Genomic DNA, 16,700 nt, shown 5'->3' on the forward strand with positions numbered 1-16,700 from the left:
CAGGTCTTTGCAAATTACGGAAAAAAATAGTGAACAGCAGCGTTTACTATTATGTCTGTCCCTGACATTTCAAACTTTTAAAGTTTTTCAGTTCCTCACAACTAGAGAAGGATGCCCATCTTATCAAATCTGGATGGTACAGGTTTGTCCCTACATCAGTGAAAATTTGTGTTGGAGAAGGTTCAATAATCTTCACCCTGACATTGACACTTTATGCTTATGGAATCTTACTATGGCAAACCACAATGAAAATCAAGTCACGTGACTATTTTGTTCAAAAACCTTCTTACGTGGTTACTCGTAACTGTAGTAACCAAAGGGAAGCCCTTACACTTTGGACCAGCAGTCAAGCAAATGGCCAATCAGGTTGCATTGTGCTTAGCATAGTTAGTTATCTTCCACTGTCCACCACCTACTTCCTCATCACATCCTGATCCCCAAAAGAGCAATTATACTTTGCATGTGTGCCTTTTTATACTTTTATCCTGCTACTTCCTTTGCTTTGCCCTTTTATTTCCTCCTTTTTAAATCAAAGGCACTTTTTAAGGCCTGGTCAAATGTCCCTGTCTCCAGGTACCTTCCTTTAGGCTGCCATGAGGTGTTTCTTCTGTTTTCTTCTTGCTTGCGTCACTATCAAATTACATAATATTTAACCTTATATTAGAATTTTATTACGAACTTGCCTTTCTCCTCATTAATACTAGGACTTGTGTTTATCTGACTTCCTTTAAATTGCATCACCTTGCATATACCAGTATTCATAATATGTATATATCTCATAGACAACACAATGTTTATTAATTTTAAATGAACTTTAGAAGCCAAGAACATGTGTACATGTACACATACAGCTTTGAATGTGCATATATGTATATATGTATTACATGTGTACATATGTATAAATATGACATAGATGCTCAAATAAAAGTACTTTATGGAAAGTTAAGATAGTTGTAAAAGTTTCATGTCTAGTCAGGACTGAGTTAAATAATATCAAGATATCTTTTCTAAATAAGAAGCTAAACAGAAAAGTTAAACCTAACACAAAGCATTTTATATTCATAATTTAGCCTTAAGACAAGATTCTAAGGAAGAGAACACAAGGTCAAATGCCTGTAAAGGGCACACAGGTAGCAGATCTGTGGGAAGCAGGTTAAATTATATTGGATACCTTGCTAAAAGAGGTAAGCCATTAACCAGGCCCAACCAATGTTTGCCATGAACTAATGTGGGCCCAATACTACCTAACTGAATTTTCCAAGAGGAGGCAAAAATCCAGATTTTTATGTGAATACTCAAACTTTATTTAAAAATAATTCTAAAAGAAATTAAGATTAAAAATATCCCAGCAACAATTGGCAGTCTTTGACTTTTAAGGCTTTTATAAAAGACTAGAGGCCCAGTGCATGAAATTCGTGCATGGGAGGGATGTCCCCTCAGCCCAGCCTGAACCCTCTCCAATCCAGGACCCCTTGGGGGATCCCTGGGATTGGGCCTAAACCAGCAGTCGGACATCCTTCTTACAATCCTGGACCGCTGACTCCTAATCGCTCACCTGCCTGCCTGCCTGGTAGCCCCTAACTGCTCCCCTCTGCTGGCCTGATTGCCCCTCACTGCCTGTGCGTGCCAGCCTGATCGCCCCTAACTGCCCTTCCTGCCAGCCTGATTCCCCCCAACTGCCCTCCTCTGCCAGCCTAGTCACCCCTCACTGCCCCACCCGCCAGCCTAATCACCCCCAACTGCCCCCCATGCCAGCCTGGTTACCCCCAACTGCACCCCCTTGCCAGTCTGGTTGCTCCTAACTGCCCCCTGCCAGCCTGATTGCCCCATGCAGCCTGCTGTTCAGTTGTTTGGTCATCCCTCACTAACCCCCCTGCCGGCCTGGTTGCCCCACGCAGCCTGCTGTTCAGTCATTTGGTCGTCCCTCACTAACCCCCCTGCTGGCCTGGTTGTAGGCAGCCATCTTGTGAGGGTTAATTTGCATATTACCTCTTTATTATATAGGATTACTGAAATGAAGGGGAAAAGTAAAATTATGAGCAGCCTGTTGGAGATAAGTGGAAAATCCAGCATTCTTCTTTTGAAGAAGGTTTGAAGATCATGAGTGATTTGTGAAAATTTAATGTGGAATAATGGCAAATGTAATCTAAGCAATGAAAGAGAAACTATTTTGACCTAAAAGTTGATTTTAGAACTTCAATAGTTTATCTAATTAATAACTACCCTTCCTTAGTACTATCTATATCCAAGTGCTTGGCATTGCAAACATTCCACAAATATTTTCTCAGTCTTCTAAATGGACTTACATGTTAAGTATTATTATTTAAGATGAATCAACTGAGGCATAAATATTAAGTAACTCCAAGCTCTCTACACAGTAAGAACTTAAATACAGCTTTTCTGGACTACAAAGTCTGCTTCCAATAATATGGGTCCAAAATCAGGTAGGTATGTGTATGTTTATTTGACTACATCAGCTCTTTGTGGGTTCATTGACTTTAGTTGTTTTTCAATGAACTTTTTGGGGCCTGGGAAACTAGTGACTAGTCATTAGACATTGGCAACTCAACTACCGGTAACTAGCTGGTACCCTAGCTCACATCTCCAAAATATCTTGAAGACAGCTGCCTGGCAACAGACTGGAGGGTTTATTACAGAGCTATTTGTACAGCTGAGAAAAAAAAATATCGCCAGAAGCCTAGTTTGAAGCAGTATGTATAAGGATAAATGAAGAAAGAACAAACCTGAAGGATGTGTACAGAGTGAATAAGTAGGATTGATTTGGCAATCAGTCCAGTGTGTACAATAAAAGAAAAGAAGATGAGTCAGTGATTTGTATGAGGTTTCTCTGAAAGGAATTTACTGCATTGAATAGAAAGGATGATTATAAGGGAGTATATTAAGAGATAGTGAGTATTTTGTGTCAATAAAGATTGATTAAATAAGATATAATATGCAGCTTAGTTATATAGTATAATGATTCTAATCTTATTGTTGTACTTGGATAAAAATCATTTTATCAATAACTGAGGAGTGTCCTTAAAGTTCATTATTCACCTGTCATATTTTATTTTAATTATTGAATTGAGATTTCTTTATCTGAGTCCTAATGTTTGGTATTTATTCTCTTGATAAAACATTGACAAGCTGAGAAAAACATTCACTGAGTGCATTTGATGGGCAAATATGCTTCATGCTGTGTTGGATGAGTAACTGATGAGTGGATTTGGGCCATTTTGTTTTGAGCTGTCAGATAAATTTCTCTTGGGCATCTTTTTCATTGCTGTGCATCTGAGCAAAATAATATTTTATTGTTGGTCATAATTAATAATTCATTGAAATATACCAAATGAATGCACTCAAAATATGGATGTAAATCTTATTAGGTCTCAGAATATAGCTGTCCTAGTCACAGTGTGATTTTTGCAATATGAATTGCAGTTATGTTAGATCATTCACTATCAGAACAAGCCGAGAATCATAATATAAAAAAAATGACAGATTTCTTTTGCCTACAAATGAGAAAACAGATTAGTAAAATGTGAAATGAGCCATTCTGGCAAAGCTGAATTTGAGCTTCAAGTGTAAACACTTGAGTTAATGGCTGGGGTTTCTCAATCTCAGAAGCTCTGGTGCATGGGGAGGGTGAAGCAGAGGTTATGGAAGCTCTTCAGCATTTTACTTAGAACATCCTTATAGGACTTAATTAGGCAGATTACCTGTTATGCATGGTGTAGTGTGCTGAACACTTTTAAACTGGTATGTCCTCAAGGCAAATGGAAGGCAAAGTCAGAAGGAATTACACTCTACACAAATAACATTGAGCATTTTATTAGTGGGCCTGGTAGAAATGAAATCTTCCTTGCCAATGCACCATTTAATGTTTAACTCAATTAAGTACCAAAGAGTTTGTTAAATGTTGAATGGCCATCTGGATTTATGGATCCAACCTGACTACCCTTCAGTGGCTCTTTTTTCTTTTCTTTTTTTTTTTTTTTTTTTATCAAGTGACAGCACCGAAGCTTTGAAATAAAACAAAAATCCTTCAGTTTTTAACACTAAGTGCTTTGTTCTAAATTACCAGGGAATAGAAGAAGTATAACTATTTACAAAAAAAAAAAGACAAATTTGCTTCTTGAAAAAACACTATTTTATAATTAGAACTTTAAAAAGTAAAATTACTTAAGATATACTCATGAATGATAACTGTTTACTAATTAATTCAGGATGCAAATGTTAATATATATGTATATTCCGGATTCTATTTAATCACTTTATTCCCCTAACCACCTACAGGGAAGGGTCACTGTGTCAAGCAATCCTGAATGGTATTTTGTGTGAATCGGGAACAAAGCTTTTAAAGGCCAGAGGTTTAGGAACATAAACCAGATGTGCTCATTTCAAAAAGTCTACTTAGTTTGGGGGAGTGAGGGGAGAAGGTCAACCTCTTAGATCTTTTAAAAATCTTACTGTCAAACACATTTCATGGAAACTAAGCATTTTACTATTCTCAGAGTGAAGCTACACTGCCTTACTTTTTTCTTTTGGATGAAATATTTGCTCTAATCTGTATTGTACATGAGTCTTCTCTACACTTAGAATACAAGATTCTTGAAGATTTTCTTAATCATTTAAAAACTCCTAAAATATGTCAGAATTCTGAAACTTTCCATGGAAATGATGTTGAATTATTTTTTTAAATTGTCATTCTCCAAACAAATGTCTGACTTAAATGTTGATTCTCAATTGTTTGTGGAGCCTAAATCTAGGTCATAAAATTACTATTTAAAAGAAGAATTTTATAAAGATATATTTATATAAAGTTGAATGCCTTCCATCTTTTTCATAGTAACAAATTAGATTTAAAAGGATTTATTGAAATTTATATTTCAGTATTTTTGTAGAATATAAACTATGTTGAATTTTTGTTCAGAAAATTTTTATGAGTTGTGTATACAACTCATTTAGAAATAGGTAGTTCTTTATAGTAACATCACTGATTTACATTTTCCAAACTCCTAAAAGAAATCATGCCTGTGTCTAAGCTGTTACCTGGTTTCCATCTAATCTTACTCCCAAAGGCAGCCTTGTGTGTATGTAGCAGTGTGTGCACTGATGGCTTATGGGCTTGGGCTGAATCCTGCTTATTAGCTATATGATCTTGTCAACTACAAAATGGAGATAATAATATATTTCATGTGGTCAATAAGATTTAATGAGAAACTGTATAATATTCTAACCTAGTGCCTGTTACAATAGTGCCTGTATATTGAAAATACTCAAAAATTATAGGCACTCAATCCAACCACATAAGTCAAGCAGCATCTCTGCTTAAGAAATAATGGTAGAGTCCAACCAGTGTAGCTCAGTGTTTGAGCATCAACCTATGAACCAGGAGATGATGTTTCAATTCCAGTTAGGGCACATGCCCGGGGTTATGGACTTGATCCCCAGTAGGGAGCATGCAGGAGATAGCTGATCAATGATTCTCTCTCATCATTGATGTTTTTAACTCTCTCTTTCTCTCCCTTCCTCTCTGAAATCTCTCTCTCTCTCTCTCTCTCTCTCTCTCTCTCTCTCTCTCTCTCTCTATATATATATATATATATATATATATATATATATATATGTATTTAAAGAAATAGTAGATTTTGAAAAGCACTGTGCTTGTCATCTGGTTCAGTCCTCTGATCGTAGGCAAATTCTTTAAAATCTCTTAGCCTTTTAAATGCATATATTAAAACAAAAAATTGAGACGTCTTTGTTATAAGAAGCCTTATGGACTACTGTGAAAATCCAATCAGACAGTATGTGAAATGACCTAGCAACATTGCTCAATAAATAAGCATTTAATTTATAATGCTTTATAAATTTCACTGCTATCTATTGTTAAAATAATTTGAATTAAACTGACACTAGATTTAAAGCTGAATCATTGGATTAAGTGCTTTGGCAGAAACTACAAGTTGTTCCCAATGCCTTCTTTAGTAATAGAATTTCTGATTTCTGGTTGGCCACATGAACATCTGGAATGAATGCTGTATTTCCTAGCCTCAGTGCTCTACTTACTAACAGAGAAAAAAGTAATTTTGAGTCTCTACTATGGCACCATTGCTGAAAAACAAAAACAAACAAAAGAAACTGCCCACTGCCTAACAAAAGGTTGCTTATATTGTATCCCTTTGATAATAATATATGTAGCAATTTGTCCACATTGGAACACACATTTATTATGCATATAGATTTTTCTTTCCTACCCACAATGATTCTGCAAACAATATCTATAAACTTACTGAATACATTCTTTACTCTATCTCATACATTATTGATCCTTCTAACCAAAGATCTTCAGAGCAAAAGAAGTGGGGCAAGGGCATAGTTATCAGAGGATTCAATAGTCATACCATGTGCTCTGTCATAGAGATCTTGAGCCTTAAAAAAGAAGGGAAGATTATGTTTAGTACTCAGTAACGGTGCCAATTGAGAAATAGCCTTATAAGATTTGGTGATGTATGTATATGGATAAGTTTCTTAACTAACAACCAGTCTAATGGTGCTGTTTTTGCCACAGTTGAAATATGTGGGTCTGGGAAGCAAGAATGAAAGTAGAAGTGGTAACTGTCAGTATACCATTTTATGATTCATTTACAAAATATTATTTGCAATCTCTGTGACCTGGACCTTCCCAGTTTATAGATCTTAGTCCCCAAGGAAGACATTATTTCACTAGGGGACACAGTGATTGCTCTATTGGATTGAGAGTTGTGCTTGTCACCTGGCCATTCTGTATTCTCATGGCAGTTAGTCAGTGTACACACACACAAAAATGGTTATGGTGGGGGTACAGTGACTGATCCTCATTGATCAGAAAAATTAGTGTGGCTGTTGCACATTAAGACACAGGAAAGACTTGGTACCCAGAGCATCATCTGGTGTGCCTCCCAGAACCACCATATATACACATAAAGACTTAATGGAAGAACTACAGCACCACATCATAAGGAGGACCCCTGAAAGTTGAGACGCTTATGATGTGAATGTTTGTCACCTATCCAAATAAAGAATCTGTGAGGCTGTTGATGTGAAACAAATGAAACATGGACTTGAAAAGAGAAAAATAAAATTAGAAATACTAACCATGGCATCACTACCAGCTCTACAAATATGGCTTCAGTAGATAACCACATATGTTTCCTTGTCCTGTGATATATACATTTACATTAACGAACTCTACTTTTTCTCCATTCCTTCTGTTGTCATTTGAAGAGAAGTTCTTGGGGTGCCACAAGGAAAAGAATTTCCTGAGTCCCCACCAGAAGATAGGATTTTGTGAAAAGCTTTATTAATTATGTAAAATTAAGGGGGTTCCCCTCCCGGGTCTCATCTTTATCTGTCTCACCATGGAATAAGTCCAGCTGTATCTTCATCAGGGACAGAATAAAGTCCAAGGCTCACAGTTTTTGCTCCATATTAAAATACAGTCAGTCCAGCATCCTGCATGTAGATGTTTGTGTTCCCAGCTGCAGTCCATTGCGTGTGGGGTACACACAGCCAGGGGCCATGTAGCTTCTTAAGACCACATGACTACAAAGAGAGAACAAGCAAGTGCATGGTGAGTGTGGGTTATGGAGCAAGAGAGAACAAGAGCAAAGAAGCATGAGAAAGCTCCTTTGCCTGGGGTTTTAACCAGAAGCTTAACCAATTAACTTTTAATATTCTGCTCACCTCTGAGTGGGCCCATCTCCTAGCCAATCCATTGTCCCCCAGGCTATACTGACAGGCAAGCACCTCCCATGCTGCACCCCAACTTCTACTGCACATGTGCCTATCTCCCCTTCTCCCTCCAACAATGCAGTACCAGATAGAAGAAGGGAGGGGTGTTAATCTCCTTGGAGAAACAATGCTGTGTAAAGCTGTGAAACTTCCCAGGTGACCATGCTCACAATGCCCGACTTTCCTTTGCTTTCTTTCCTTTATTAATATTAACTAGCTGATTACGATAATAACAATTCCATTTTCCTATAATTTTATATTCAGTGTGCCTGGTGGTTAACTTTATAATTCTATCCTTGGTTTGTGTACAAGGCTGAATTAGAGGAGAAAGGATTACACAGAAATGGGAACAGTGCTAGATGAAGTCAATTTCATTTACAGAGGGCTAGTTCCATCATGTTTGTTGGGATCATGTTGGGGTTCCAATTGTTCTTGGTTTGAAATTTAGATTTAAGATGAAGAGTGTATATATGTATGAATAGCAAGTATTGCCACTGGAGGAACTTTTACATACTAGTACCATACATTGGCTCACACAAACGTGGCTCAAAGCATTCCTTTGCTATCTTGTACTGCAGAGACTGGAAAATAAAAATTAAAACAAAAACAAGAAACACATTTCCCAGTGTCCTCATATCTAGAATTCCATTGTACCTCAGTTTCTGCCAAATGCATTTGTGTCTTAGATTTGGAACTGAATTATGTGGCAAGAGATCCAGAACATGGTGCATCGATTTTGATAATAAGGTTTATAGCAGAAGCATCATGAAACCTAATTAGATGACTCCCTGCAATGGTATGGGCAGCATTTTCCTTTGGAACAAAGACAGTGAGATTCTACAGTCTATAACTACCAGATTCTTTGAGAATGGTGATGGCAGCTTTGCTGCTGTTAACAAAGGCATCGTGATTTGGGGAACTAGAAGATTTAGTTCTCTACTCTGAGCTTCATCAAATCACTCAGTCTTTTTAATAATTCTATTTGGTCAATCTACAATTTAACTTTAATGTAATGACTATTCATTCTGCACTATATATATTAATACAAAGTTGAAGATGAGACTGAGAAGTTGGCAGCATAGGGAAACACCTGTACTTGCTGCCTCCCACAACCACATCAAAATTACAACTAAAATACAGAACAACTATCATCCAGAACCACAGAAAAGCTGGCTGAGTGGAAGTACTACAACTAGAAAGGTAAAGAATATAGCACGTTGAGACTGATAGGAGGTGTGGAGGTGCAGAATGGGCTGGGCTGGCACCCGGGTGTGCCGCTTTTTTAATCGGGAGGGAGATTGCCTCTATGGAGGCCACCTGGAGGAGCAAGGGGTCCCAGGCCCACACCAGACCCCCAGCCCAGGGTTCCAGATCTGGGGAAAGAAGTTCCTGCAGACAGTAAGAACTATGGGCTATAAAAACCAGTGTGGATTGGGGCTGAGTGACACACAGGTTGCTGGAGACTCAGCTGCTCCTCTTAAAAGTCCGGCACCATGAACTGAATTTACAATCTCCCACTTCCTCTGAGCTCCACTGTCTGGTGAGGCTCTGGGGGACCCAGACACATACAGGGAGAAATTGGACTGTCTAGCATCGGGGCAGGAAGTTGGGGGTGGATTTCCTCCAGATGGAGGTGCTCACAGTAGTCATTGTTCCTGTGCTGGGACCTCCCCAGTGCAGGGCTGACTGGCAGCCATTTCTGTTTGCTCCGCCCTGGTGATTCCCTGAGACACTGTCCCACCCAAATTACAACCCCACCCAAGCTGTGCGCAGCAGCTTTTGCATATGAATGGTCTGTTTTTTTCTCAGGCTAAAATTCTGTCAAACAAGCTGCAACTGGGTTAGGGAGCCCCAAACCTATCAATAAAAGGCCCAAGAACTTACATCAGCACCAGCCTGCCTTGCTTCACAGCTGGGCCTCATATCGGCACTTCCAAACCAGATACAAAGAGCAGGAATCTGCAGATTGCTCTGTAGCTCCTGCTGGGTGGACCCAGGCAGTGGCTGGCTTTGCACCTCCTTGGAGATCCAAGAGCCAGTGTACCCAGTGGTCAGTGTGAGACTATACCAGATTATAATTCTTCACATCCATAAGCAACACACTCAGGGGACAGACTCAGTGGGCACCAATGCCCCACTGAAGCAAGTACTGCCCCATAAGGGTATCTCCTGCACAGTAGCTCTCCCACTATAGTCACAGCTGGTTCCCACAGCCAATTGGCCTGGAGGCCAATTCCTCCCAGTGACACCAATAGCAATTAAGGCTCAACTACAACAAAACTGTGCACACAGCCCACAAAGGGGCACTTCAGGTGATTGGGGAGCCTGAGCCACTGGGCCCTATAGGACACCTACTACACAAGGCCACTCTATCAACTCAAGAAACTCAGCAGCTACCCAATACATAGAAACAAACACAGGGAAGCAACCAAAATGTGGAGACAAAGAAACATGTCACAAATGAAAGAAATGGAAGAAAGCAAACTACTAGATATAGATTTCAAAACCACAGTTATATGGTTACTCAAGAATCTTATAGAAAACCTCCAAGGAACTTAGTGAGACTTTCAAGAATTTTAGTGAGAATGCCAAAAGAATGGAAAAGGACCAGTCAGAAATTAAGCATACACTGACTGAAATAAAAAATAATATACAGAGGTTCAACAATATACCAGAGGATCCCTAGAACCAAATCAATAATTTGAAATATGAGGAAGAATAAAACACCCAACCAGAAGAGCAAAAAGAAAAAAAAAATAATCCAAAAATATGAAGATAGTGTAAGGAGCCTCTGGGACAACTTCAAGTATACCAACATCTGAATTATGGGGGTGCCAAAGAAGAGAGAGAGCAAGATACTGAAAACCTATTTGAAGAAATAATGACAGAAAACTTCCCCCACCTGGTGAAAGAAATAGACTTACAAGCCAGGAAGTGCAGAGAACCCCAAACAAGTGGAATCCAAAGAGGACCACACCAAGACACATCATAATTAAAATGCCAAAGACAAAAGACAAAGAGAGAATCTTAAAAACAGCAAGAGAAAAACAGTTAGTTACCTACAAGGGAGTGCCCATATGACTGTCAGCTGATTTCTCAACAGAAACTATGCAGGCCAGAAGGGAGTGGCAAGAAATATTCAAAGTGATGAATATCAAGAACCTACAACCAAGATTACCCTAACCAGCAAAGCTATCATTTAGAATTGAAGGTCAGATAAAAAGCTTCACAGACAAGAAAAAGTTAAAGGAGTTCATCACCACCAAACCAGTATTATATGAAATGTTGAAGGGTATTCTTTAAGAAGAGGAAGAAGAAAAAGGTAAAGATAAAAAATATGAACAACAAAGTGATAACAAATACATATCTATAAACAAGTGAATCTAAAATTCAAATGAATAAAAAATCTGATGAACAGAATAAACTAGTGAATGGAATAGAATCAGGGGCATGGAAATGGAACAGATTGAAGATTCTCAGAGGGAAAGGGGTGTGGGGGGTGTGGGAAGAGATGAGACAAAGAGCTTATATGCATGTATGCATTATCTATGGACACAGACAATAAGGTAGCAAGGAACTGGGGTGGGGTGGGAATCGGGTGGAGGAGAGGTATGGGGGAAAAAGAGAGACATCTGCAATAATCTCAACAATAAATATTAATCAAAAGAAGATGAAGATGATGTGATTCCTTTATTCAAGGAAATCATAATCTTATAAAAGACACTCACTAAAATATGTCAGACTCTAATAAAGAAACTAAAAAATAAATGCTACAGGGACTTAAAGGGATTTGATTAATTCTCTTTGGTATTGGATAAAATTCCATATACATTTACCCTTAACCAGTGAAACTGAGCAAGAAATTAACAAAGAATTTACAGTAGTAAAGAAGGGTTTCTTAGCATTTCAGAGTGAGATATTAGAAATCAGTGGTCAGGCAAGGGGTGGTGAGACAAATCCACATGGGCAGTGAGTTTGTCCATGACTGGAAAACCAAGATTGTGAAAGGGAGATCTAATGGAATAAGTCTAGAAAAGTAGACTGGAGATCAAATTGCACTGAGGATTAAGTGAAAGGAAGTTTAAAATTGCATTCCTTTTTTGTTTTGTTTTTTGTAGGCAACAAAGAGTGACATCTCAGTTACAGAAAGAAAAATGTAGAGCTAGTGGATATATTAAATTAAATGTGAGAAGAAGAAGAATATGAAACAGATTAATTGAGAGGTAATTGCCCCAGGAGGGAATATTCCCAAGGTAATATTGTAGGAATTATGAATAGCAGATTGATTTCATAGATACTGTAGCGCAAAAACCAACAGGGCTTGGTTTCCTATTGAATAAGAAAGTTGATTTTTTTTTAAAAAATGTGGTCTAGAAAATGGCCTCAAGTTTTCTAAATTGAATTACTGGAATCATGATGATGCCAATAGCTCAACTGAGAAGTACAGGGGCCAAACAGATTTGACAGGAAATTTACTGGATTCTGTTCTGATTTGCTGTAGTGGAAATACCTAATGTAAGATCTACTCAGAGATGCCCCATAGATTTTTAAAGTCTTAAGGTCCAAAAAGGAACCACAGTTATAAATGAAGATTTCCAGAATAATATATTTAGAAGGAGAGATAGTACCTGTCAGGCAATTTAAGCAATACCAATCCCCTACTGATGTTTGTCACAACATCACACAGGACCTCACAGAGAACCAACAATTTTTGCAACAGCACTGAAAAGTAATGAAAAGAATAGAAGTTAATAAATATGAGGATAGTATATTATTTCAGGTCATTGAAGTGATCTTAACGACTTTTACATAATGCTGGGTGGTAGTTTGAAGGGAATCAGACCATTTGACTTCTGATAATTTAGACTTTTTTTCTTTTTTCCCCACTCACTACTACAAGAGGTTTGGAAAACTCAGGGTGTATTTTTAAGAATATTTAATTAAATTATTTTATGTGCAAATCTCCTTTTTGAAAATATCCATCATTATAAATTAGTTAACAGGTTGTAGCAAACTTGCAGAATTCATAGTATTTTTCAAAAGGCAGCAAAAACTCATCTTAATATATAAAAAGCCAGGGGCCATCACAACCGAAACAACCCAATGGATGACAGAACAGGCTGTGTGGGGTGACCAGGCTGGCAGGAAGGTTAGTGAGGGACGACCAAATGACTGAACAGCAGGCTGTGTGGGGTGACCAGGCCAGCAGGGGGTGGGGGGAGGGCATGAATGGTGACCAGCCTGGTGGTGGGGTAGTTAGAGGTGACCAGGTCGGCAGAGGAGGGCAATTGGGGGCAACCACAACAGCAGGGGGGCAGTTAGGGGTGACCAGGCTGGTGGGGGGGGGAAGTTAGGGGTGACCAGGCCAAAAGAGGGGGGCAGTTGGGGGCAACCAGGCCAGCAGTGGGGGGCCGTAAGGGGCAAACAGGCCAGTGGTGGGGGGGCAGTTAGGGGCAACCAGGCCAGCAGGAAGAGGCAGTTAGGGGTGATCAGGCTGGCAGGGGGCGCAGTTAGGGGCAATTAGGCAGGTAGGCAGGTGAGCAGTTAGGAGCCAGTGGTCATGGAGTGTGAGAGGGATGTCTGACTGCCAGTTCGGGCCTAAACCAGCAGTCAGACATTCCCCAAGGAGTCCTGGACTGGAGAGGATACAGGCTGGGCTGAGGGGAGCCCCCCCCTACCCCCCCCCCCCCCGCCACACAAATTTTGTGCACTGGGCCTCTATTCAATATATAATTTAAAACCTCTTCTTCCAATTTTGGGTGGGTTAGCAATTGCAATGTGTTACAAGCCATCATCCTTAAAGATATCTACTCTTCTATCTCTTCCCTTATTTGATGAAATAAGCTGAGATTCTGTTTCTCATTTGTTCCCTTTTTAGTATTCCAAGGGAAATATAGTTTATAAAGAACCATAATTTTGATGACTCCATTAGGTCTGATGATATACTCGCTTATGAATTAACAATAGTTGTTGAATTGTTTTTTCTAAAAGAACTTTGACGTACATAACTTACTGTAAAAGAAAATCATAGTTCCAAAACTGCTGACTCTTCCATTATTAAAGTCTTTGATAGATTACTTGGGGGTGTGTATAGCAGTTCAAAAGATTTTAAAAAAATCCTGCTCCCTGTTATATAATTTAATCAAAAGAAATTGTAAGAAAAGGGAAATCACTGGAAATAAACATATCTAGAAATAAGATATAAATTACAAATCAGTTTTGTATATATGTTCTTAATAACTAGTAAATGCTAACACCTATGTTCAGGATACCAGCAAGGTATTTCATGCTGCTGAAACTGAGTCAAAGAAATTTGTTATCTACTTAGTGTCAGAGTAACAAAGAATTTTAGTCTCTGGGACTTTCCTCAGAGACTATCTAGCTCATTATCCTCATTTCATCCATGAGGAAATTTAAGGCCACAGAGGCAAAGTGATTGTCCTCAGTTTTATGGCTATTAATGTCAAATAGAATACAAATTGTATCTATTATTTGATTGAGAACTTGGAATAACCCATACAGGTCAGTATTATTGCCTCCCTCTCTCTCTTAATCAGATAAACTGAGAGTCAGAAATGTGTGCTAGAATCCAATTTTAATGATAAGTTGATATGATTTTCTTTTCTCAGCTACATTTGAAAGTATCGCAAGAAAAATATCAATTCCTGAAAACTCTTCCAATGTGGGAGACAGTGACTCATACATGAATAAAGTGCCCTGAAGGACCAGTCCATAAAGTATAGTCCCTCAGATTCTAAACATTGTATTAAGGTACCATGGGGCACTTCAAGAAACTCACAGAACCACTGTGAAATATTTTAAAATTTTGCAACTTAATATCTATTATCATGCTTTAGATTGCTCCTTTCTTTTTGATGATGTCATCATTTTTCAAAGCTGGGATTTTGGCAATTGCTGTGATAAAAAAAATGATCCTATGAATCAATAATGTGTAACAGGGAGTTAAGATGTGGGTATCAGCCCTAGCCAGTTTGGTGCAATGGATAGTCAGCCTGTGGACTGAAGGGTCCTGGGTTCGATTCTGGTCAAGGGCACATGCCTGTAATGGTATTTAACTATAAAGTATTTATATTTAGGTATTTTTTTTTTCTCCTTGGAATTCCAAAAGGGAATTATTGAAACACCAGTGTACCATCAACCTAAAATGTTTGAGAACCACATACATAACATTCTTCTTTGATATGGGCAGATCAAGCATTCACCCACAAGTGCAGTTTGGGACTTGGAAATGATTTTCTACAAAAATGCAGAGCAGAAGGAAGTAATGCCTCTCAACACTAAAAATGGACTTTTATCCTAAACATGTATTTTTATATCTTGTTTTACACAATTTTATGAACTTCTATTGCATGTTTCTTACATTCCTGCTCTACAACATACAAGATAACCACAGTTTCCTCATCTGTATCACCAACAACCTAACTCATAGTGCTGTTGCGAGGGACAATTAAAAATATAGTCTAAATAAAATGTTTAATATTGTGCTGAAACCTAGACGTCATTAAAATAATACTAGCTATTATCATTATCATTCACTGTGTCAATGTTTCTGAAATAAAATAATGATATACACTATGATCAATATAGAATAAATTACCAAGATTCTGTGCTCATTACATTTGTTTTATTTGACTTATTTCAAATTAAGGGAGCCAGACTAATAAAATATAAAATTATCTGATATAAATAAGCCCAAAATATACATAACCAATTCCATTCTTCCATCAACTAGGCCCTGCCACATTTTCCCCCCTGCCCTGGCTCCATTATACATAGCAACTACTACCCTATAGCTTCCCATATAGCAACTTTTTTCAAACATTTTGATGTTATGTTTATCCATAAAATTAGATTATACAACTCATGTTATTTAATGTTCTCAGATAATCCACAATATTAACAATTTATTTTAAAGAATTCTACTTTGGGACTTTTTAAAATCTTCTATGAAAAAAATTGCTGAACATTAAAAATTTCTAAAGCTAATAGAACAGTATAACTGTAAGGCCACTCTACATGAAAGTTTACTAAGAGCAACAGAAATTTGGAGGAATATGAACCTCCAGTAGCAACAACTTATATCTGGAATGATATTTTATAAGCTAAAATTAAAAGAATTAATCCCAAATTAATGTTTTAGAACTGTCAAATCTATCCTTTTGTCTACACTTCTTGCAAGATTTTGCTTGTTTATTTAAATGCTCAAAGAAGTAACAATCTCAAAAACCCTGGAGGATGAAATGAAAGGAGTAAACTAAGAAAAAGAACTCCTTAGCCATTCTTACCTGATGTCATGGCATACTTTAGAGGCCTCGGTCATTTGTTAGTTTCAAATGCCTGCCAATATTTCAACAATTCACCCACCAGCATGTTTCAGTGTAAACTGAGAATTTTTTAAATTTACAAAATCACTGCATACATTGGTACATTTTTAATTTTCCTTAACATTTTTTTTTGTAAGAAAGAAAGAAAGATTGATAAGAATTGTGCAAATGGGTGCTAGTATATTATGAATGGTTACATTTCTGTTTCTTTATATATTTTATGTTCTTTCCAGTTTTAAAATAACATTCATATGATTATTTTAATATTTTAGGCTATGCATACCTTAAAAGTATAGCAAAATATAAATTTGGTATAACAAACAATATTAATTGGACACCTTCTATTGTTATGTACTATAGATTTGACAAACTTCAAAGTCAGCAGTTTCTCTTATTTTAAGGATTATTGTAATCCTATATCAACTATAGCTGTGTCAAATCTCTTAAGAGAAAGCAAAAATTAATACAGGCTTTGTGAAGCAGATAGAATTAAAAAGTGAGAGCCTTTAGTTGCAGTATTAAAATATTAAGCAAAGCAATTAAAACTCAGCAAATTTCATATTTATTAATAAACTAGAGGCC

The 16,700-nt window shown here is 37.6% G+C and overlaps 1 long non-coding RNA gene across 3 annotated transcripts in view; it reads right to left on the minus strand.

The window, feature by feature from the left end:
• LOC129150242 (uncharacterized) overlaps positions 1 to 16,700 on the minus strand; it is a 203,839-nt gene that overhangs the window by 169,435 nt on the left and 17,704 nt on the right. For all 3 annotated transcript variants that reach the window (XR_008556972.1, XR_008556970.1, XR_008556971.1), the window contains exon 2: positions 7,400 to 7,584. This is a non-coding gene — a long non-coding RNA (uncharacterized LOC129150242). The remainder of the gene's footprint in view (positions 1 to 7,399; positions 7,585 to 16,700) is intronic.

This window comes from Eptesicus fuscus, chromosome 9 (genome assembly GCF_027574615.1).
Source record: "Eptesicus fuscus isolate TK198812 chromosome 9, DD_ASM_mEF_20220401, whole genome shotgun sequence".
In the NCBI taxonomy this organism is placed as follows: domain Eukaryota; kingdom Metazoa; phylum Chordata; class Mammalia; order Chiroptera; family Vespertilionidae; genus Eptesicus; species Eptesicus fuscus.